General features: G+C 41.8%; 1 pseudogene; it reads right to left on the bottom strand.

Moving 5' to 3' along the window:
- Positions 1–24,913: 24,913 nt before the first annotated feature.
- LOC120243842 lies at positions 24,914–25,088 on the bottom strand (annotated as a pseudogene).
- Positions 25,089–25,379: the final 291 nt, after the last annotated feature.

Genomic DNA, 25,379 nt, shown 5'->3' with positions numbered 1-25,379 from the left:
ATCTGCCATTGCCTGCATTCTGACTGGTGTGAATGGTATCTCATTGTGGTTTTGATTTGTATTTCCCTGATGATGAGTGATGAGCATTTTTTCATGTGTTGGTTGGCCATCTGGATGTCTTCACTGGAAAAGTGTCTTCTCATGTCTTTTGCCCATTTCTTCACTGGATTATTTGCTTTTGGGGTGCTGAGTTTGGTAAATTCTTTATTTTTGGGATATTAACTCTTTATCTAATATGTCACTTGCAAATATCTTCTCCCATTCCACTGGTTGACTTTTAGTTTTGCTGATTGTTTTATTTGCCATGCAAAGTGAAGTTGTGCAGAACCTTTTTATCTTGATGAGGTCCCAATTGTTCATTTTTGCTTTTGTTTCCCTTGCCTCTGGACATATGTTTAGTAAGAAGCTGCTGAGGCCAAGGACAAAAAGTTGTTGCCTGCTTTCTTCTCTACAATTTTAGTGGCTTCCTGTCTCACGTTTAGGTCTTTCATCCATTTTGAGTTTATTTTTGTGGATGGTGTAAGAAGGTGGTCTAGGTTCATTTTTCTGCATGGTGCTGTCCAGTTTTCCCAGCACCATTTGCTGAAGAGACTGTCTTTACTCCTTTGGATATTCTTTCCTGCTTTGTCAAAGATTAATTAGCCGTATGTTTATGGGTTCATTTCTGGGTTTTTTATTCTGTTCCATTGATCTATGTGTCTGTTTTTGTGCCAATACCATACTGGCTTGATGATCACAGCTCTGTAATACAGCTTGAAGTCCAGAATTGTGATGTCTCCATCCTTGGTTTTCTTTTTCAGGATTATTTTGGCTATTCAGGGTTCTTCTGGTTCCATACAAATTTTAGGATTGTTTGTTCTAGCTCTGTGAAGAATGCTGGTGTTATTTTTACAGTAATTGCATTGAATATGTAGATTGTTTGGGGTAGTATCAACATTTTAACAATATGTGTTCTTCTAATCCATGAGCATGGAATGATTTTCCATCTTTTTGTATGTTACATTCATACTTTTATGGTTGTTGCTGCAATTATAAATATGATCAATTACTTGATTTCTCTTTCTGTTGCTTAATTATTGGTATAATGCAACCGATTTCTGTGCATTGATTTTACATCCTGCAACTTTGCTGAATTCATGGATCAGGTCTAGCAGTTTTTTGGTGGAATCTTTTGGGTTTTCCACATAGAGTATCATATCATCTATGAAGAGTGAAAGTTTGACTTCCTCCTCACCAGTATGGATGCCTTTTACTTCTTTGTGTTGTCTAATTACTGAGGCCAGGACTTCCAACTCTATGTTGAACAACAATGGTGAGAATGGATATCCTTGCTGGGTTCCTAACCTTAGGGGGAAAGCCCTCAGTTTTTCCCTTTGAGGATGATATTAGTGGTGGGTCTTTAGTATATTGCTTTTATGATCTTGAGGTGTGATCGTTCTATTCCCTACTTTCTTGAGGGTTTTTATTAACAAAGAACACTGTATTCTGTCAAATGCTTTCTCTGCATCTATTGAAAGGATCATGTGATTCTTATCCTTTCTTTTATTGATGTGATATGTCTGTTTTCGTGCCAATACCATACAGTAACCTCATACTGTTTTCCAAGGTGTTGCACCAGTTTGCATTCCCACCAACAGTGCAAGAGGGTTTCTCATCTTTTGCATTCTCACCAACACATGGTGTTTCTTTTGCTGTTGATTTTGGTCATTCTGACAATTATGATGTTATATATCACATTGATTGATTTGCAAACACTGAACCAGGCCTGCATCCCAGGTATATATCCCACTTGATCGTAACGCATAATTCTTTCAGTGTATTTTTGGAACTGGTTGGCTAGTATCTTATTCAGAATTTTTGCATTCATGTTCATCAGGGCAATTGACCTGTAGTTCTCTTTTTTTGTGGGTTCTTTGTCTGGTTTTGGGATTAAGATAATGCTGGCCTCGTAGAATGAGTTTGGAAGCTTTCCTTCCATTTCTATTTTTTTTGGAATACATTCAAAAGAATAGGTGTTAACTCTTCTTTAAATATTGGGTAGAATTCCCTTTAAAGCCATCGGCCCTGGACTCTTGTTTTTGGGAGATGTTGGATTACTGTTTCAATTTCTTACTGGTTATGGATCTGTTCAAATTTTCTATATCTTACTGTTTCAGTTTTGGTAGTTTATATCTTTCTAGGATTTTGTCAATTTCTTCCAGATTGCCCAATTTATTGGCATATAACTGCTCATAATATTCTCTTACTATTGTTTGTATTTCTGCAGGTTTGACTGTGATGTCTCATCTTTCATTCTTGATTTTATTTATTTGAGTCCTTTCCTTTTTCTTTTGACCAAACTGGCTAGAGGTTTATAAATCTTGTTAATTCTTTCAAAGAAACAGCTGATGGTTTCATTGATCTCTTTTTAAAAATTTTGATATCATTGATTTCTGCTCTAATCTTTATTATTTCTCACCTTCTGCTGGTTTTGGGCTTTATTTGCTGTTCTTTTTCCAGCTCTTTAAAGTGTAAGGTTAGGTTGTGTATCTGAGACCTTTCTTCCTTCTTTAGGAAGGCCTGGATTGCTATACACTTCCCTTTATGACCACCTTTGCTGCATCCCAGAGGTTTTGGGCTGAGGTGTTATCATTTTCATTGGCTTCCACATACTTTTTAATTTCCTATTTAGCTTCTTGGTTAGCCCATTCATTCTTTAGTAGGATGTTCTTTAATCTCCAAGTATTCATGGTATTTCTAAATTTTTTCTTGTGGTTGATTTCGAGTTTCATAGCATTGTGATCTGAAAATATGCACAGCATGATCTCGATCTTTTTGTACTTTTTGAGAGCTGAATTGTCTCTTAGTATGTGATCTATTCTGGAGAAAGTTCCATGTGGACTCGAGAAGAATGTGTACTCTATTGCTTTAGGATGAAATGTTCTGAATATATCTGTTAAGTTCATCCAGTCCTTTGAGTCATTCAAAGACCACTGTTTGCTTGTTGATTTTCTATTTAGATGATCTGTCCATTGCTGTAAGTGGGGTGTTGAAGTACCCTATTATGATATTATTATCAATAAGTTTCTTTATGTTTGTGATTGAGTTATATATCTGGGTGCTCTCACTCTGGTGGCATAAATGTTTACAATTGTTAGATCTTGGTGGATAGACCCCTTAATTATAATGCCTTCCCCTTCACCTCTTGTTACAGTCTTTATTTTAAAATCTAGTTTGTCTGATATAACTATGGCTACTCCAGCTTTCTTTTGGCAACCATTAGCATAATAGGTGGTTCTCCATCCCCTTTCAATCTACAGGTGTCTTTAGGTCTAAAATGGGTCTCTTGTAAATAGCACATAGATGGATCTTGTTTTCTTATCCATTCTGATGTCCTATGTCTTTTAATTGGAGCATTCGGTCCATTTAGAGTGAGTACTGAAAGATATGAATTTCACACCATTGTGTTGCCTATAGAGTTGGAGTTTCTGGTTGTGTTCTCTAGTCCTTTCTATTCTTTGTTGCTTTTGGTCTTTTTGTTTTGTTTCATCTTTTCTCCCCTCAGAAAGTCCTCCTTAAAGTTTCTTGGGGAGCTGCTTTAATGGTCATGAACTCCTTTAGTTTTTCTTGGTCTGGGAAATTCTTTATCTCTCCTTCTATTTTAAATGACAGCCTTGCTGGATAAAGAATTTTTAGCTGCATATTTTTCTGATTCAGCACATTGAATATATTCTGCCATTCATTTCTAGCATGCCAAGTGTCTTTGGATAGGTCTGTTGCAAACCTGATCTGACTTCCCTTGTAGGTTAAGGACTGTTTTCCCCTTGCTGCTTTCATGATTCTTTCCTTGCCTGTGTATTTTGTGAATTTGACTATGATATGCCCTGTTGATGGTTGGTTTTTGTTGTATCTTGTGGGAGTCCTCTGTCCTTCCTGGATTTTGATGTCTGTGTCTTTCCCCAGATTAGGGAAGTTTCCTGCTATAATTTGCTCACATAAAACATCTACCTCTTTTTCTCTCTCTTCATCTTCTGGGGCTCCTATGATTTGGATATTATTTTTGTTAATAAGTCACTGAGCTCTCTAATTCTTCTATCATGACCTTTTGGCTTAGTTTCCTTCTTTTTTTCTGCTTCATTATTCTCCGTAATATTTTCTTCTATATTGCTGATTCGCTGCTCTGCTTCATCCCTCCTTGCCACCATGGCACCCATTCAAGTTTGTATCTCAGTTATAGCATTTTTAATTTCATCCTGACTAGATTTTACTTCTTTTATCTCTGCAGATAGGGATTCTATGCTTTTTTCAACCCCTGCTAGTATTCTTATTATCATGATTCTAAATTCTAGTTCAAACATCTTGTTTATATCTGTATTGATTAAGCCCCTATCTATCATTTCTTCCTGTTCTTTCTTTTGTGGTCAATTCCCTCATTTTGTCATTTTTGAGGAAGAAAAATAAATAAAATTAAAAATTAAAATTAAAAAGTTAATAGTAACACAAAAATTAAAATAAAGGCAACTAGATACTAGGTGTATTTTGGTCTGGTTGTTGAAAGAAGCTTGATAGAATAGAGAAAAAGGGGAAAGAAAAGAAAAAAGGGGAAAAAGGTAAGAAAAAGTATAAAAGCAAAAAAAGTATACAATAAAATAGAAAAAATGAAATGAAGAAAGTGAAATAGAATTAAAAATTTTACCAAAAAATTTAGAAAACAGTAAAAAGAACTTAAAACATTTTTAAAGAAAAATAAATTTTTTTCTTTTTGTATTCAAGAAAAAGAAAAGGAGAAAAAGAAAAAAATTTAAACAGAAGCAAAAAAATAAATAAATAAAAGGAAGAAACAAAAAAAACGAATAAATGAACCAGCCCAAATGAAGTTACATCCAGTTTCTCCTAGAACTCAAACTATGAAGCACTCTATAGTCTGTACAGTAAGCAGGTAGAAAGGCTTGTGGTGGTCCCCTAGGGCATGTGCTTGGAGGGTACAGTGGGCAGGGCTTGGTGCAACAGCTCCATTCTCCACTAAAAGGCCTTGCTTAGCTTACTGGGTTGGATCAGTGTTGTGCATATGCGTGTTTGTGCACATGCATGGGAGAGGTGAAAATGTCATCGCCAGCTTCCTAGTTTCTGACACAGGAACCCAGTGCTCTCACCGGCCTGCAGTCAGGCACTCCTCCTTTGTCTCAGGCTTCCATCCATTCCCTATTCTACACTATCCGTTTCTAAGCTGTCAGTCTGTCAGGCAGCACCTCCTTCACAAATTTTATCTCAGATGGGGCTGTGTTTCCAAACCCCTTACTTCTGAGAACCCTGTGACTTGTACCTTCTCTGACACTCTGGGCAAGGGTCTCACTGAGCAATATCTGAGTACCAGCTTGCCCCAGAGAAGTTCATGTGATGGTGCTGCAGCAGAGGTTCAGAGATTGTGGCTGGGTGCCAACTTGCCCCAGAGAATGTTCATGCAATCACACTGAGGCAGAGGTTCAGAGATTGTGGTTGGGTGATGGCTTGCTCCAGAAAAAGTTTGTGCAATCACAAAGCAGCAAATATTTAGAGATTATGGCAAATTACAACATACAGCCAGCTTCTTTGTTCCAATACCAGCAAATGTGGCTGTTCTCCAGCATCTGCTGGGAACTTTGCCTGTGGGGAAGCTGTATGGCCTCTACCAAATGCCCTCCAAGCAGGGGAATTTCTTCTCCCCATGTGGCCTACAGACTCCTTGGACCTCACTGCCTGCTTCTTCTTCTCCACTAGAGCACCACCAGGTATTGAGCTCTGGAATTTCTGACTCCGTGCTCCCCTGTTTATCAGTCTTAATGGTATCGCAACCCTTTCTTTTCTCCCCATCAGTGATTTTGGGGAACAGATTTCTTGTTCAATTCCTTGTGAGTGTTTCCACTCTTTCTCTTTCTCTCCCACTACTTTCAGGCAGAGTGGTTTTCCTGTATTCTCCCAATGTGCCTCACTCTCCCTCCCCCCTTCTCTGTCCTGTCTCCACAAAAACAGCTCCCTATCCTCCACAGCTTCTCTCTCCCACAGTTCACCTCTCCATACCATTTACCTGCCAAGTTCTGTGGCTCAAGTTATGCAGATTGTTGTGTTAATCCTCAGATCGATTTCCTAGCTATGCAAAATGATTTGGTGTTGATCTAGCTGCATTTCAGGGATAAGAGAAGCTGAGAACTTCCATGCTGCTCTGCCATCTTGGCCCCCAGCTGCAACATTATTCTTAAGATTCCAAATGATAATGACCCAAATTGTCCAACAACAGTAAAATTAAGTATCTATGTATAAAATGAAATAACATACAACAATGACAATGAGTGAACTATTTCTATGTTAAACAAAATGGTTGACTCTCACAAACGATACTGATCTTTAAAACACAGGGGCAGAAGACTACATACCTATGGACCTATTTATATAAAATTCAAAAACAGGCAAATCTAAAGTATGGTGCTAAAAGTCTGGATGGTGGTTATCTTTGGGGATTAGGCAAGGTTGATGATTGAGGGGATACAAGAATAAGGCTTCTGGGGGCTGGAACTGTTTTGAGGTGGCTGGTGATTACAGCAGTGATTTTTCTGTTTGTTTATTTAAATGTTTTTTTAAATGTTGTATTTTAAGCGTTTATTTATTAAATGTGCAAGCTCATAAGCAGGGAGGGACAGAGAGAGAGAAAAAAGGAGACACAGAATCTGAAGCAGGTTCCAGGTCTCAGGCTGTCAGCACAGAGCCTGACATGGGACCCACCCACAAATCATGAGATTATGACCTGAACCAAGTCAGACACTTAACCAACTAAACCACCCAGGCTCCCCCATGAATTTTTTGATATCTACTTAGCTAAGTTGTCCACTTAGATTTTGTATACATATTTATATGTTTGTCATACTTAACAATAAAAAAATGTTTACGTGAATATCCTTTAACCCAGCAATTTTACTTCCAAAAATTTAACAAATAGTGTAACCCAAAGTTGATGTATGGTATAAAAAGATACTCATTGAAATGTTGTTGATATGGTGAAAAATTAGAAACAATATAAAGATTCAACAATACACTATTGGATTAATAAATTAGACTATATCTCCCTAGTGGATATAACACATCTATTAAAAGTATTGCTCCAGATCTGTATGTGTTCATATTGAAAGATGTCATGTTATATTAAGTGAAGAAAATGGTTTATAAAATAGTACAAGCAACTGAACTCTAATTTTGGAAATGCATGTATAGAAAATTATGGTAAAAAACCCATATGTTAATAGTTATTATCCCTTTAGAGAATTTTGGACACTGCTTCCCTAATTTTTCTGCAAATATAGATTATTAATGTTATAAGTAATAATAGCTACCACATATTGAACACTGTGTGAAAAATACTGAGAAAGATAGAAAACACACTTTTCTTATTTAATCTTCATAAAAACCCAGCAGGATAAGTACAATTATCTGCATTTTGCAGCTAAGGAGACTGAGTAGAAGTAAATATACAAGATTGAATAACAGAAAGTAGTCAAAGTATTTAACCGGGGCCTGCCTGGCTTCCAACAAATGCTCCATTCCACCACATCACACAGCAAGATTGTAGTAAGAGTAAGTTTTGGAGCACCTGGTTGGCTCAGTCAGTTGAGCATCCAACTCTTAATTTTGGCTCATGTCATGATCCCAGGGTCAGAAGATGGAGCCCCACATCAGACTCTGTGCTGAGAGTGGAGCCTGCTTAGGAGTCTCTCTGCTCTCTCTCTCTATATATATATAATAAAAAAAATAATAAAAGAGTAAGTTCCATAGAAGGAATGTGAACCCAAATCTCTTCATTCTGTTCAAAGCAAGAATTTCTATAAGTTCATAAAAACCAAGTAAAAAATAAAAATTTACTAGATGCTACATGTGATATAAAGAGAGAATAATAATAGCTGCTGCCATTTATTAAATGATCACCACATGCTCAGTACCTGCAAGTATTATCTCCTTTTACCGACATTATCCTGAAGTAGATTGGTTGTATTAATGGCCTCAACTCTTCTCTCTCCACATTTTTTGCAGGCAACTTTGTACTGTCCTCGCATTCTGACTTCAGGCTCAATCCTGTGATTTGCCTTGGCTGCTGGAGTATTAACAACCATAAAGCAATCAGAGGCTTGAAAAGCACTTCTGTGTTTCTGCTCACTATTCTTGCACTCTGTCATCATTGTGACACTATGCAAAACTAGCCTGCTAGTGGATGAAAGACACATGGAGCACAGCTAGTCACCCCAGTCATCCCAGATGAGGCCATCTGAGACTGGCCAGTCAATACCCAGACAAGTGATCAAGCCTACCCACGATCAGAGGCTACTGCCTCAGTAACATCCATATGATTTGAGACACATGAGCAATAAATATTCCAGGCTACTGAGGTTTTGTGCTTATTTGTTACACAGCATTATTGTAGCAAAAGCTAACTGATACAATCCCTGGAAGGTAAATAGAATTATTATTACTCCTATTTTACACGGGAGGAAACTAAGGCTCAGAAAAACTACAGCGCTAGTAAATGGTGGAGCCACGATTTGAACTCAGGTCTGTCAACCCAGAGGAATCGCTTTTATAGACTATATATATATCCTCTACAAACACACTCCCAGGTACAATTTTAAATGGAGCTCCAGTAATGTGTGTGTATGCATACAAATGTGCACACAAGTCTTTCTCCACAGCTGCTCACTGACCAAAAATTTAAGATTTCGAAGCAGTATTTCTGACTAACTCGAATATCTGAGCCACATTTAGCACTTTTAAAAAGCTGACTGATCATAATCCTTGTAGTTTAAACCAACAATTCTGTGCATGGGGACTCTGTTATTTTTTTCTCTCCCTCTCCTATACTCTCTCTTCCATAGTCTACAGGCATTTAATTTCACACAGATGCCTTCCGTGCTGACATGTATTCCAATATTAATTTGTGTGCTTCAAAGATTTATCCTAAAAATGCTGATGACACCAATAGAAGATGTAAAATCTGACCTTCACTTACACAATGATTGGCATTGACTATAATTCCTTATGAGATTTCACATAATCAACATGCTGGTGTGTGCAGCTAGAGTACATAATCAGTTGTTCTGTATCAGAAATCACCTTGCAGTTGGGGAAAGGAAACAAATTTTCATATTATATGGTCAGGAGAACCAGGTATAGATAAACAGCCAACTTTCAATAGTCTGTGTTAGGATACACAGGAATAATACACGGATAAATGATATATCCACCCAAAGTTTTGCTTTCTCAACAGAAGTCCTTAAGATATAGGGATCAAAGAGTAGAGGGCTCACAGGTGGTTTGGGGCCAGGTGTTGGGAACCTAGAATCTCCCCCGGAGAGGATAGCATAGCACGTGTACAAGTAACAAGAGGGGTATCTGGAGATGTGACATCCAGTCCCAGCCCCACCTGAGACTGATGGCTGTGGCAGGCATCTTCCTCTGCTTCCCAGACCACTCTCCACCCTCCCCCAACCTACTTGGTGCCAGGAGGGTGACAAGTATGGACTTCCTTGCCTCAGGCTTCCATGTGGGTTTGCTGGAGAGAGGGCTCTGGCAACAAATCAGTGTGATGGAGGAGAGGGAAACATAAGCATTTGTTCCCCTGGCTCTCCACCTGGCGTGTCATGAAGGGGTGGTTGTATCGCTCCACAAAGTTCTCAGCTCCTTTCAGGTGGCCCCTTTCACACATTACCCCTGCCCCCCAGCTGGGGTTCTGCTGATCACTACGTCTGTTCAGACCTAGAAGGGGTAACAGCCCCACTACTTAGAGCTCTCTTATTCTTATTCTTCCCTACACCATGTGCAAACTTTTGTAAATCATCTCTTCATTCAGCCTACCTTGAATTATCCTGCTTTTGAGCTGGGACTGAACCACTCTGTGACCCCAGGGATCTCCTCTCACTTGTACCATCTTCCTGATCTGTAGGATGAATAAAATCTCTCCTTTTACAGAGGATGGGCAGATTTTCTTTTATAAAGATCTTAATGTCAACATCCTTGAAAGGGTTAAATGCTATAGAATGTACAGATATTATCATGTGAAGTCAAGCTGATATCTTAAAGCCTCAGTGGGTTTACAGAAAAGAACTGTATGAGAAGAGATGAAAGTGTATGAAGTATCTGACTAAACCTATAGGGTCCAACGTGCAAAGAAAAAAAAAAGGGGGGGAGGGATGAGAAGAACAAAAGTTAGACTTCTTTTGAACTATGAGCCTTGGTGGGATTGATTCTGATACTAAATCAGATGTCCTACCCACCTTTCTGCTTTCTGTTCCTTTTCTTTATCATCTCCCACTTGGAGCCTACTCAGGAAAGTCTATGCTTTGTTGACAATTAAGGTATGTTAGACTTACTGACATAAAAGATGGATATACCTGTTGCTAAAAAATCTGGATGAAAAGTGAAGGCTTCACTGGGATCAATGGTTAATGGCTCTCTCACCTGACCTAAGGGCCTGGCCTGTGTCCCTAAAACTGTGCCCAACTGGGCCTCTCACATTATGTTAACTGACGCTAGCCTGTCCATTCTTAATAACATTTATTTATTCATTCAGCCTTATTCATTAGCTACCCATTGTGTGCCAGGAACTCTCCTAGGCGGTAGTGAACAAGGAAGACAAGGTTCATTTTCTCTTAGAGCTTATATTCTAGTGCCATGGCCCAATGGGATATGTATAATTTTAAAAGAAAGTCTTAGCGAGATTAACATGAAAGCACAAATATTGATTTACCGTATCCTTTCCATACATGCACAAAGTAAAAGACCAATGATTATTCAAAAATAGAATTTCAGATCCCTAAATCTAACCCCAAAGGCCTCATGCCCCCACTCCACCCCACTTCCCACACAGAGAAATTACAAATGAGAAACCTGTGTGACCTTTAACAAATATTACAACTTCTCTGTTCCTTAATAAATGGCAGAACCAGCTCTGGATTCCAGGCCTCCTGAATCCCACCGTGTTTCATCCCTGAGGGCTGAGTTTACCTGCTTCTGTCACCCTGTGGCAGCTGGGAGATCATCTTATCATCTTAGAAAGGCATCTCCAGTCAATGTCGGAGCCTTCCTACAAAACCTGTTGTTTTCCCTAGTAAGTTATCTCCCTCTCCTTCCCAAGGCTCTCCAGGGAAGCTTCTCAGGACTCCCAGACCAGGCTGATCTGCACTAAGCCACCCTCCCCCATCCCCGTGGGCATAGCCCATCACTCACAATTACTAGTTCCTGATTGTTCTGCCCCACGAGACTCTAAGGTCTGTATGCCCAGAGCCCGTCTCTCCTCTGCGCCCAGCAGATGGCAGGCCTGCTAAAAGAATCTGGGAATAAATGAAACTCTTATTTAATTTATAAAGGAAATCAGTGAGAAAACTGGAATGTGTTCACAGAAATTTATATGAAAGAAAACTCTTAAGAATGTAGCAGTCCTACACCTTAACGTTTTAAGTAATAATAAATGCGATCATGTTTTTGAATAAAAGAAAACGGAAGGCTACCCGCTCTGCTCTTACTGTGTGAGGAACTAGCTTCTCCTTCCCACTCTTAACTCCCGTTCTCTCAGAGCAGCCCAGCCTGACATCCCTCCCCTCTCTGTGCCAATAGTAATTAACACAAAACAGTCCCTTTCCTTCCCTTCATCCAGAACAGTGCAGAAAAATTGTCTCCCAGCTTAGGAAAAAGCAATTTCCTCAGCGAATCTAAAAGGGAGAAGAATAGAGGATTCAAAAGGAGGGAGCCTTTTCCCTCCAAGGCCAAGGATTGCACTGTCCTCAGGGTGGAGGAAAGACTACAGAGAAACACAGATGGCATGCTGGCAGGTCGATGAATTAATGTGATTGCATCCCGGTAACGTTTCAAGTGAGATATTCATGTAATTCATGCAAATTCAGAAATAATTGAGGTTCATGTTTCCAGGATAAAGTCATGGCATTTTGCTTTTACCTGAACTACCCCCAAAAAGGGTCATTTTTATTATTCTGTATTCAATTATTCATAACCACACGCTCATGGATTTTAAAACCATAAAAGGTCAGCCCTCTTTGATTCTGCAATTGTTTTCCTCTGAAGTCAGGAAGTGGTGCATGAATATGCACACACACACACACACACACACACACACACTGACGCTTCTCTCACTGTTCATTAACAGTGTGTTCACTGTATATTTCAAAGTCAAACAAATAATACCTGTCATGAACATGAATTTTTAATATCTCCTATATTTCATTTTAAATGAAATGTCAAAATGATGGAAAATATTTCCATGGAAGTTTGGAAAGGGCAGCAGCGTACCAGCCGTGCCTTGTGAAATTCAGCCCTGGTGCGAAAGCGTTGTTGAAGCCATACCACCGCCCCTGGAATCAGATTGTTTTTTGGTATTTTACTGCCTTTGTCATTCCTGGGAAATGTCAACGTGAAATCTGTTTGCTGAGTCGATATGCTTCAGGGGCTGATGGGACCCACTATCCTCTTTTCATCTGAAATCGGACGCCGTTTGTTTACAGCCTGTTCAATTCCCTGCTTTTCTGGCTCGACCTGCATTTTATTTGTGCATGATGTTCCACTTGGCATATGTGCCATGTGTCCCTCTTCGTTCTTTGAACACTATTTCCCATTTTTAATGGCAAGGAAATCAAACAGCTTTGACCTCCCTTTTCTCTCCAACCCTTAATCAGAATTTCTTAATTTCAAGCTCCCATCTATTTCTCCCAGAAATAGCCTATCTCTTTCCCTAGAAATTGTTCCCTGGAGACTGGCATAAGTCAAGGTCAGAATGCGACTAAGATGAGATAAGGAAATGAGGGCTCATGGTGGCAAGAAATGACCAGTAAGGTCTACAGCAAAGTGTCTCAATCTCAGCACTACTGGTTTTTGGAGCCAGATAATTCTTTGATGGGGGCCTGGGAGGGCGACTCCCCTGTGCATCAGAGGACATTCAGCAGTATCCCTGGCCTCTCCCCACTAGACGCCACTAACATACACCCACTTTCACCTGTGACAACCAAAAATGCCACTGGACATGCCAAAAGTGCCTGGGAGTGGGGTTGGAGGTGGGGAGGCAAGTTCCTCACACCCACTGGAAACCACTGATCTACAGGTGTAACCACAAGTGACTGTTTTCTCCTCTCAGCATTACAGAAGGCAGGTGCCCCAGGAGCTCCGGCAAACCGCACCAGAACTAAAATGTGCAGCCTCTTGGATACCCTGAGAAGCAGAGGTTTTCTGTTCTCTACCACCTGGAGATTCGGCCAGGTACCGGTGGCCTGAGACTATGGCTGTGACCCCTACTCTTTTGGCCAAAAGCAATTTCCTGGTCTCCAACCTAGTAACGTGTATCCTATCTCTTACGAGGCTATTATTTTAACCTATTTGTGTGGACTACTCTTCCACTGCCCCCGTCCTCTCCAGAAAACACCAGCCTGTCCACTATAAGGCTCTTCTGCCTAACCATGGGGAAGTGGTAAGGTAGGGTGGGGCAAGAGCAAGGAAACTGGGAATGATAATTTGTGTCCTCTTCACAGTGTTCAAGACATACAAGCAAAGGACCTGGGCTAACCTCTTGTGTGAACCATGTATATTCCCCCTAAAAAAACTACCTGCTCTGGAACGGAAATACATGGGTTATGGACTTTATAATTAGTAGAAAAAAGAGATACTATAATCCCCATTTTACTGATCAGGAAACTAAGGCCCAAAGAAATCCAAGAATACAATGTACATGAACTTCAGCACCCTTGGGTCTCATTTCCAAGTCTGCTTAAAACACCACCTGGGAGCTAAGTGTTTCTTGGCACACAGGAGCCAAACATTCCCTGAGCTTGTGATATCTTTTTGGTGCTTTTTAAATGGTCTATTTATAATACATATTAAATAGGTATGTCTAATGTGCTGGAAAAGTTCTCATCTCCATAAGAAGAGAAGATTCAGTCTTGGCAGCCTCAGTTTACTCATTAGTAAACTCCTTCCCCGGACAATATGCTAGAAAGCCTGCTGCCATTCCAATGGGCAGACTTACAAGAGAGGGGAGGTCTGGAGGGATGTGGTAATGAATGATGTTCGGACCCTGAGCCACACCTGATCTCCAAATATCAACACTTTGTAGGAGTTGGCCTGGGGCATATGAACCAGTGTAAGAGAAAAGAAGGTTCTATAGCAGCTGTTTTGTCCAAGCTTCAGTGAGCTCACTCCACAACTGAATGTGATTTTCAGGGGCAAAATTAAAAAAAAAAAAAAAAAAAAGACACAGATTCCCTCCCTTCAACACATCCCAAAAGGGAAGAGAGATGGTCAAGAATACCATTTTCAAATTATTCCACTACCACGTATTGCTTCCTGAGAATCAGGACATAGGTTCTAGTCCAGCCTTTGCAACTGACCTTGATCAAATCATGTCTTGCATACACTCTGTAGATGAACTATAGAAAAGGTAATGCCCACTCCCGTTGTCTCACAGGTAGGGGCATAAATTACTGTCAGATGTAAAGGCACTTGCAAACAGTAAGGTATCTTATAAAGCACAATGATACTTACTGCCAAGTGCATGAGGAACTTACTTTCAAAGGAAAGGATGATGCTATGTCAACCACTATAGTGGGTTGAATAGTGCTCACCAAATCTATGAGCACCAAGGACCAAATAATGGAAATAAGTTCTTTGCAAATGTAATTAAGGTAAGAATGGAGATGGGATCACACTAGAGTTCACCCTGAATCCAATGAGAATGTCCAAATAAGAACCAGAAAGGACACAGAGACACAGAGAAGAAGGTGGTCTGAAGAGGGAGGCAGGGATCGAAATGATGCATCTATAAGCCAGAAAACACAGAAGACCGAGGGGAAGTGCCAGAAGCAAAGAGGGAGGAGCCTGCGGATGTTTGTCCCTCAGAGCCTCCAGAAGGAATCAGTCCTGCCAGCAACTTGATTTCTGACTTCTGCCCTCCTCAACTGTGAGAGGACACATTCTACTGTTTTAAGCTACCTAGTCCATGGTCATGTGAATGGAAACCCTTAAGGGACTTTGTATCTAAGGGACTTGCACTTCCATGTTCCCTCCAATTTGGAAGGATTGTGCCAAACTATCCCTGGCCTCGTTATGTGTGCTGACGGTGGCCACTAACAAACCCAACAGTCCCTACGATTAGGGTCAGGCATAAATAAAGAAGGCTTGCTCTTTCAGCCAAGTGAGGATCACAATTAAACAGCCACAGCAGTAGTCTGAGAATGCTACAGGTTTCAGTGCAAACCCGGGTTTGGAGGGAGGGTTTCCCTTTCCACTTTCTAACTTCTAGATCACCAGCATGTGGGAGCCCTTCCCTGCATGCACTGGACCAAGAAGTCCAGGGGGAGACTCCACAGTCCCCATAGGAGACCTAGAGTCCCATCAGAATCCCAACTGTACACTGCCATGCACTCCTCTGTGGACAGGTACCTTTTGGAATTCTTGGAACCAATCTACAAGGGTATATGTGCATGTTCTTCCCCACACAACTCCACTACTATGAGTAGCTATTAGATTTTTCTGTGCCTAACAACATGGCCTCACACAGAAAGGGTGAAATAAGATTTACTCTGCATGAGAAGTCAGTGCAAAAGGTAGAAAGAGGTAAACGTTTAGTTAGCAACTAGTCTTTGCAGGGAACTTTGCACATGCACCGGCATAGTACCTAGAATGTAGTAGAAGGTCTGTGGCAATAGAACCACGTAAAGGAGAAATGCCAACAGACCAGGGCTGCAGGGGGTGGTTGGGAGGCACGGTGGCAGGAACAGGAGCCACGGAAATGGTACGTGGAGGGAGGAAGGCAGAGTACCCACAGACAGCAGGGTAAGGAAGCAGATGGTCAATGAAGATGATGAAGAAAAAAGGCAAGAGACTCAAAGAATCCTGTGTCAACAAAGCTGCAAGTGGACTGGTCTAGGTAATGAGAAGCTGAATGGTTAAATGTTCATCAACAAGGAAAATTAAAATCTTCCACTCCCTCTAAAAACAAAAGTCTCTCTCTTGATTTAATGATTTAAAGAACAGCTCCATCAGGAGGCAGTCAGCTGCCACTCATCAGCAGGGACAGATGCCAGTTAGCAGGACAGTGAGATGCTCGCAATGGCTGGCTACCTGGGCTCAGAGAACGTTGGCAACACTGTGTCCACAGGGATACCTGACCTTTCCCTGAGGACTTCTTTTATAAATCCCCCTACCCAATAATGTGTTTTGGCAATAGCTTTGATCACCAAATGAACTACACATGACTATTTGTTTCCTCCATTTTTCTATTAATTGTTGATATACCTTAGGACCATACACAGCTTCTGATCTGTGTTGGATACTCACTGTTCCCACACTCAAGCAATAGAATTCTAGGCAAAAGCAAAGAGTCATGTGTTCTTGCCAGCCGATATACAGCCATTTCAGGGAACAATGCATGATTTCTAGCTGACTTTCAGAGATTAAAAAAATAGTTCATAAAGTCACAGCACAATAGCACTGACCTCTAGGTCAAAAGATCCTAGGGTGAAAACCACTGATTAACTCTGGTTTTGTCTAGAAGCTGCCTGACCCCTGGTAAACCTATAGAGGGGTCACCCGCAATCCCCAGTTTCTATGGCATTTTCCCTTTCTGTCATTTCCCTACCAACCCTCCTACGGTTATCTAATATCTCCCCACCATGTCAGAACCCTGACCAGTTCATTCTTTTTCCTTTTGGATAACACTATGACACAGGTCAAATAACACTACAGAATAATACAAGAGATACTCAAATTCTTCAAACCTGGATATGATTGTTTTCTATACTGTAATCCTATTTTTTTTTTTCAATTGTAATGATTACAGTCTCAGTATTCAGGTACAAGGAATGCCACATTTTAGTTTTTCTCAAGATTAATCCAAGTCTGGCTTTACCTTCCAGAGCTCCCCATTCTCCTTTGATTGGTTCAAGGCCCCCAGGAGCTTACACAGCTCAGAAAGCAAGCCCAACCCACTTCCTCTCTGGGCAGGGCAGACCCTGGGGGCAGCTCCAGTTCCAGTTGCCTTATCTGCCCTTGCTTTTCTCTGCCTCTCAGTGGTGCTGTAGAACCTTCTTCGGACACCGCAGGTTGGTACAGCTTTGCTTAAGTAGATGCCACCTCCATTTTCTCCACAATGAGCAATCTGGCCTCCAAACACCACCACGATCAGTTATCAACACGTTTAGAGCCCAACTGGCCATTCTCTGGGATCCTGCTGCCTCAGGAGTGATGTGCCAGCATGAGTCCACACCCACCCACCCATCCATCTTTGTAGGACTTGCCCCTCCTCTCCCAGGGGCACTTTTGCATCCCCCTGAAACCAAAGTGTCCTGCCATTACCTTAATAAGATTGTAGAAACAGAGGCCTGTTTACTGTGAGGGTGTGGGGTGAAGAGAAGAAAGAGGAGGTTGGTGAGCAAGGAGGGATTTCCTTCCACTTCTTCCTAATGAAGTAACCACAGACACCAGAGCTTCCTGCTATAGCAGTGAGAAGCAAAACTGAAGTTGTTTTCAGCAAGTCACAGACACACACACACACACACACACATACACACACGGTGGGTATGGACATCCTACTGTCCCAATGTTGTAAAATTTCAAGTGAAATTATTAATACATTTTCTTATTATAAATATATATTTGCTGTAGGAATTTAGAAAATAGAGAAAATGAAAATAGACGTATGTAACTATAGATTCAACAAGATAAGGAGGCATAGACTAGTATAAAGAAGATCAAAATCAGATTTTCCATTGAGTCCATGCTAAGGAGATTGCCACCAGACAGCAAGAGGACTACTGTGATTCCTGTACAGGTATAGCCCCTTACCCATAGTTCTGACATCCCAAACCAGGATTTTTTTCTGCAATTCATTTGGCATCAAATCCTGACCTGACTGACATGGGGCTATTTATAGTCTTTGTTTACCTTACTTAGTATGAATATTCATATTTTCCTATAGAAATATGGGTATGTTTCAGATTATTAGGTGCTTTCCCAAATGATACTAAAAGTATTCTATAATATATATTTCCAAAAGTCAAACAATTCTGAATTCTGAAATCTATTTGCCCCAAGTTTTGGGAAAAGAGATGTAAGCCTATAATATCCCAGTCTCTGGGGTGCCTGAGTGGCTCAGTCGGTTAAGTATATGACTCTTGATTTCATCTCAAGTCATGATCTCACGGTTCTTGAGTTTGAGCCCCACTTCAGTCTCTACACTAACCGAGTAGAGCCTGCTTGGGATTCTCTCTCTCTCTCTCTCTCTCTCTCTCTCTCTCCCTTCTCTCTCAAAATAAATAAAAAATAAACAAAAGCAGATATTGTTTTAACACTGGGTCACCCCAAAAGAACTAAAATTTAAACAATTAAAATGCAAGCCTTTTTATGAACAAGATTCTCTCATCTCTAAGCTCCTCTTACCTCTAAAGGATCCTGGCATGAGATTCAGGAACAGCAGGGGGTTGGAGGCTTAAAAGTCAGAGATGGACTGAGGGTTAAAGACATCACTTTATTTTTTTTATGTTCAGTAGTGATATTTTTATGGTCACAAATAGATATGAATATCACTACAGCAACCAAATGGCTATTTCAAAATGTCATGAACCCCATGAAAGAAAGGAGGAAATCTTTATAACTACTAAAGGAGAAATTGTGGCTGCTCCCAGGAGGTCTAAGACCTCAGAGAGATAATGGCACCAAGGAGTCTGGCCAATGAGACATCGTAAGCCTGTAGGTCAGACCTGGAGAGACATAGGCCTGCTTTGTTTAGATGGCACAGAGTGATCTTCATGGGCTGTATGTTTTGTTTAATATGAGTAGCTTGCCACCATTAAAACTTGCAAGTTTTCACATAAATACCTTTGTGTCTGTCTTCTTTTGATGAATCTAAAGACCTGGAAACACTGGGCCCACTTTCATGCATGGCGGAAACTGTCTTGCACTAGACGTGCCATTGCCCCATTTTAGGCAGACATGATCTATCCCTTTCACCACAATCCCCATATTCTCCTGAGACCTCCACATGATCCCTGCCAGAATTTAGAAGTGAGACACAGGCTATGGCCGCCACCTCTGGGGTACCTGCCAGGGATTCTGAGATGTACCAGTGACACACCAGGGTTACACATGACCATGACACAGTAGGGACAACTAGTCTTTCTGTGCAGGGAGAGCTGACAACCTTGCTCCAAAGCACATGGCTGAGCAATAATGACTAGCAAAATGACCTGGGGAAATCACAAAGGGAAGCACTGAGCAGAACTGAGAAGCCAATGAGAGGTTTTGCACAAGTGAAATCACGATGTTGGGGAGCAATGGATGCCAGGACTCTTCGCTGAAAACCACCTCCGGGAACTGCTAATATAATTATTTTCACTAAAGAGAAGTCTGTTGCTCTTCTCCCAGCCAGACACAAACGTCCCTAAAATTCATAGTATACCTACTAAGTACAGGTGTTTCACATATATCACCTCATTTACTATTTACAACATCTCTGGAAGGCAGGCATTGTTGTGTTGATTTTAGAAATGAAGAAACTGAGCCCTAGAGATTTTAAATAACTTAATCAAGGATATTAGCTTACAATTGTTGTAACTGAGATTCAAACTTAGGCTTTTATGGGGACGCCTGGGTGGCTCAATCAGTTAAGCATCTGACTCTTGATTTCGGCTAAGGTCATGTTCTGTTTGTTCGTGAGTTCGAGTGAGTCCTTTGTTGGGTTCTGTGCTGACGGTGTGAAGCCTTCTTGAGATTCTCTGTCTCTGTCTTTCTGTTTCTCTCTCTCTCTCCGCCCCTCCCTCTCTTGCACCCTCCCCCCCCAAGATAAATAAGCTTAAAAAAAAACTTAGGCTTTTATGAGCCCCAAATTAATTCACTTTTCATTATACCACTAGACCAAAAAGCAAATGTTTACTTTTGCCCACCCAGAAAGTAATCCTCCATTGAGATATTCTAACTGTTTCTTCTCTCCTCTTAATAAAAATTACTCTCAGGGTCTGACATAGGTCAGTTATACCTTAATATCATTTTAAGTCATTTTGGAGTCTCAATGGACTCCACTTTGGGTGAAAATAAAAATGGTAAAAGATTTTTTTCACCTGAACAAAAATAGGGAAGAAGTGCACTTCCTGGTGTCACTGAAGCCACATTAGCCATGTTTAACCATACTTAAGTCTTTGCCAAGCATCCAAATACGATCTGGGAGGCATGCTTAGGGGCCATGTGTAGTTTTCTCTCTTTAGCCCTGATCGGGGCAGTCACAACCTCCTGGCAAAGAGTGTGGAGAAGAATAAAGCACTGATTTTCCAGGCAGTGCAAAAGTCTCTGGCAACCAGGTACCTACCGCATGATCTCAGAAAACCCTGTTATTAATATGAGTATATGAACATCATTTTGTTTTGATTAGATTTCACTTTAATTTAGATTTTGTTAAGGCCAAAGGGAGCACAGAGGCAGTCTCGTGAAATAAACGAGTCAGTCTCAGTTTTATTTTTCATGTTTGCAAGCCAGGATTGTTGGCCAATCTTATCAGTCAGGCGGCAAATTAACAGGAACTGCATTAAAAATGTGTATAGTCATTTTCATTTTTGAAAGATTCAAGACTATAAATAATTAAATGCATTAGACATCTGTTATTTATGAGCTGAAATGACAGTTTTAATTTAGTTCTTCATTTAGCTGAGCCTGACGTATTGTGACTCTGAAAGAAAACACAGGAAATATCTAAAAATGACATCTTTCGGAGGCCGCAGTGACCATGGGTGCAGATCAAAGCCTGGTTATTTTCACTTCCCTTCAAGGCCTGTCAAGACAGTCTTCATTCGTGACCTTGTCTTGTCTGTCCTCAGGAATTCTGATTGGCTAACAGACCAGCCTCGCATCTGCTAGCTTCACAATGTAAATCGGGCAGCTTAGTAGGAGCTGGGAATGTGCTTCTACTTAATTATACATGGAGAATGAAGTCACTAGATCAGATCTACGGTCCACTTCAGGGAAATGCCAAAGAATTCGAACCACCTGCCTTTGCGTTTTCCTACACTAGAGATGTTATTTGGGTTTCCCAAAGATGTGCAAAACTCATGGATTATGGAAAGGAAGAAGCTAGAAACAGATGCAGGAGTCATGATTTGGAAGCCAAGGGACAATATGTTAATAATTAAGATGCACTGCAGTCACTAACTATAGTCAGAAAATGATGAAATCGTTTTTGGAAACGTAGGCTCCCTAATCACACAGCCCCACAAACCCACACACAGCAGCCATGTGCCCTGTGACAAGATTCCCTTGGATTCCTGGCTCAGAGGAAGTGCAGTTTTCTGCAGCGTGGAGCATTCCAAAACTGCAGTGAATCCTGAAGTGACCCCGGCCGCCCATTGACGGGGAACCACAACACCTTGGCCACTGTCAGAACCGCTGGAAGTATACCAGGGCACATTCCCTGGGCTCAGCCAGCTAAGAAGTGTGCCATTTGATTGAGCACACAAAGCATTGGTCACAGGCTGCAGGTTGGAAATTAATATTTCATGTTAGCTAACTGATTCCAATCCATAGACTGACCGATATGCAGTTTGTCAATTTTAAACAGTTTGCCTTGTGAATTTTTGTCTGTGTGCTGGTGTTTCATGTGTGTAAGGCTTACAGCGCTAGGAGTCCCGGGTGGAAAAGACCAGCACTGGATCAGGTGAATTCTGAAGTGCCCAGAATTGCTTAACCAACTAACATGGGTGTATGGTTTCAGGATGATGTGCAACCACATTCTCTTTGGGGAAAGGTGGGTTAAAGTGGTGTTTTTTCCAATATACAAAATATAAATCAGGGAGCAAACCAGTGCTTTCCGGCTGATATGGTACACACAAGTAACAACTCCCCTGGCTCCCCCATCCTGGGAGTTTCCAAACCCCGAACGGGACCACTTGGCACTGGAAGTCACAGAAACAGAGGGACCACTGCAGCTCAGGGACTCACATCTGTGGAGCCTGGGGCTGCTCCCGCTCCGACCTTCTTCTTGCCTTGCTTCTCACAACAAAAACCTGCCTTACGTCTGTCAATGTCCATGCTGTCCCCAGAACTACTGAATCCTTGCCGTTCTTCTCTGGTTCTCCAGGAGCTGGAATCAGCCTTGTTTGTTGCCCAGAAACTAGCATCTTATCCTTTAAACCTGCTGCCAAAAATGAGGTCAGACTCTGTAATGCACCAGCCTGCATACCTGCCGTGGCCCTCCTTAGGCTCCCCAGGCAACCCCCCAGGACAGTTACCGGAGGGACACATACCCAATGCCCTCTGCTGAAACCCCCAGGGGCTGTTTCCACTCCTCTCCTTCTCCCCTGCCCCACCCAGCTGGGTCTCCCAGCCCCCAGGGCTGCTCCGTTCTCACTAAGGCTTCTCAGATCTGATAACGAGGCATTTAGCTTTTCCCTCTGCTCCGTCCAACAAGCCTGACTGACAGCTTTTCAGGGATTTCTGACTTCCCCAGCTGCTAATCCTGCTCCTCACCCAGCTCTGTATTCCCCTGCTCAAATTAATCTAGGCAGGGGCTGATTTGGCTTGTAATGTGAGGTTAATTACAGAAGTGATAACATTTCTAAATAAAAATGAGCTACTCAATTTAAAAAATCCAAATTAAAATAAAACCAGAAGGAAATCCTTTTGGGTTACAAACCACAACCCCAGTTCCCACCGCTTGTGGGCACTTCTGCCAGCACACCTCGTCCTTTCCAGCAGGGCCAGCTTCACGGACACACAACCTGAGCAGTCACTCAGGGCCCCGCCCACAGAAGGCACTGCGCTTCCTTTAATGCTCTGCTGTTCCTGCCTAGAAGTTCTTAGTTATACCTTTGAAGTTGTGTTTTGAAAGAGAAGCCTAATGGGACAATGGAGCATGCGCCTGAGCAGAGGCAATCAATGGGCTCCATCTGCATATCCTCTATGGGGTCTGCTGCCCCAATCAGCACAGAGCACTCCTGATGCTCTGCGAGCATGGAATTTGTGTGGACCCATGATGCACCAGTGAGGCTCAAAGTGACTGCAAGGTACATGTTACATCTACAACTGAGTATGTTGGGCACCCACAGCCCGGAGAGGCCACGCATTTCATTCAAATCAGAAAATGCTTTGAACCCAGAAAGAAGACAATGATGCTCCAGGAAAGAGGAACCACCAAGGAACCTATCACATCTTTTCTTATTGTGTTACTTACATTCCTGCCAGTTATGTCCAACCACTCCCACTGAAAACGACGACATAAAAAGAAAAGATAGGGCAATCCATAGTTCTCTTCCTCTTACTACTTAGTAAGGAAGAGGTAGAGCATGTTGGTAGAATGTGAACATACCAACAAGTGAAATAGAAACAGCTGAATTAGTTCTGTGTAGTGTTCCCACTGTTCTGGTCAGAACAAAATACACATGCATGTTATTTTGCATGAAATACAAATTGTGGAATTTTGGTGGTTCTACATAGGAGTTGAATGCTCTTATATTTGCATTTAAAACTGGCATTGCATAATATGAAGTTGAACAGTAAAATCTGTGCCAATAATCTCAAATTTCAACTTGACATGACTTATTAAAAAAAAAACAAACCATTAAGGCGTGCCTGTTGGCTCAGTCAGTTGAGTGTCTGACTTAGGCTCAGGTCATGATCTCATGGTTCATGGGTTCGAGCCCCTCTATGCTGACAGCTCAGAGCCTGGAGCCTGCTTCTGATTCTGTGCCTCCCTCTCTCTCTGCCCCTCCCCTGCTTGTGCTCTGTCTCTCTCTGCCTCTCAAAAATAAATAAACATTAAAAATTTTTTATTATAAAAAAATAAAGCATTAAATGGCAAACAAAAATCATCAGAAAATATTTAAAAATAAATTAAACCACCAGGACAAGTGAGGGAGAGACATCAGAGAAAAGAAAAAGCTTTGTATTTTAGTCCTTTTGACATAACTATTTCCTGCTTTCTGAACAAGAGGCCTCACATTTTCATTCTGCGCCAGGTCCCAGTAATGCTATGGCTGGGAGCAGGCTAACTGGGCACGCAGGGAGGACCCTCCTTATGCAGCCTACGCAGAAAGGAGGGCAGTGCAGGGGCCCCCGTTTCTCCAAGTCTGCATGTTCACCTCTGCGTTTGCATCTTCCTTCTGGGACCCCAGTGCTGTGGCTCTTCCGCCCCAGTGTTGAGTTCCAACTCTGATCTAATGGCCTGAACTTGAGTTCTATATGGCTGACTCGGGTGTGCCACAATTTGAGTACTAGGTCTCTACCCACCCGGACATTCCTGCTCACTCACTTAAATCTGTTCTTCCACATCCTCCATCTTGCCAGTCTCCCTCTGTAGCTCTGCCTCCCCCAGCAGTCCTGTCTTCTCACCATGGTCCTCTGTCCAAGCAGCATGGCCAGTTCGTGGCCACATGAAGCCCCTCTTAGGTTCCTGTCACCAGAGCATACCCCTTGGGACTGCCTGGCTCTCTATCAAACTGCTGGTCCCTGAAGATGATCGGTGTCATCTAGGGGTCTGGGGTCAGAGCTGGCTGGGGCAGCTACCATCACAGGAGCAGGGGACCCCTACTCTCTCAAATGTAACTTGGTTGTCTCTGACAAAACCAAAGTCCAATCATTCAAGACCCCTCACATCAGAGGCTCTCCACCTTCATTCATTAGAACCACCTGAGGAGCTTTTATGGGGCACCTGGGCAACTCAGTTGGTTAAGCATCTGACTTGATTTCAGCTCAGGTCATGATCGCACATTGGTGAGATCAAGCCCCGTGTCAGGCTCCACACTGTCACTGTGGAGACTGCTTGAGACTCTCTTTCCCTCCCTCTCTGCCCCTCCTCCTCCTCGTGCACTCACACAAGTGCACGGGCTCTCCCCCTCTTGCTCTCTCAAAATAAATAAATTAACATTAAAAAAAGAACCACCTGAGGAGCTTTTAATAAAAACCAAGGCTGAGCTCCCATCCCAAGTTCTAGCTGAATTAATCTGGGGTCAGGCCCAACACTAGTATTTTTTAACACCTTCCTCAAAGGATTCAGACTATACAGAGGTCCAGCCATTAACATACTACACTTGATCTTAGCCAAAAGGCCGAGAAGCGATTCCAGCCATTAACATAAATCGCTGAACTGGCCTATGGAGCAGAACTAAGAATGAAAGACAGGACCATCCTAGTTACCTCAGGATCACCACCTGGCTCCACCTCCCTCCTGGCTCCAGGCGAATCACTTATGTCACTGAACGTCACTTTCTTCCTGTACAAAACAGAAATGATTTTATATAATCCTGTCATTGATGCTATAAAATTAGAACAATACATTCCTCACACGTGCATAGTAATTCACAATTGCTAGCACTCTTTCATACTTATCCAGCCCGACAATAACCAGGGCA

The sequence above is a fragment of the Hyaena hyaena genome, unplaced genomic scaffold, assembly GCF_003009895.1.
Source record: "Hyaena hyaena isolate Hyena2069 unplaced genomic scaffold, ASM300989v1 scaffold_361, whole genome shotgun sequence".
NCBI lineage: Eukaryota > Metazoa > Chordata > Mammalia > Carnivora > Hyaenidae > Hyaena > Hyaena hyaena.
The sequence above is the reverse complement of the archived record's forward strand: the minus strand, read 5'-3'. Positions and strand labels throughout refer to the sequence as shown.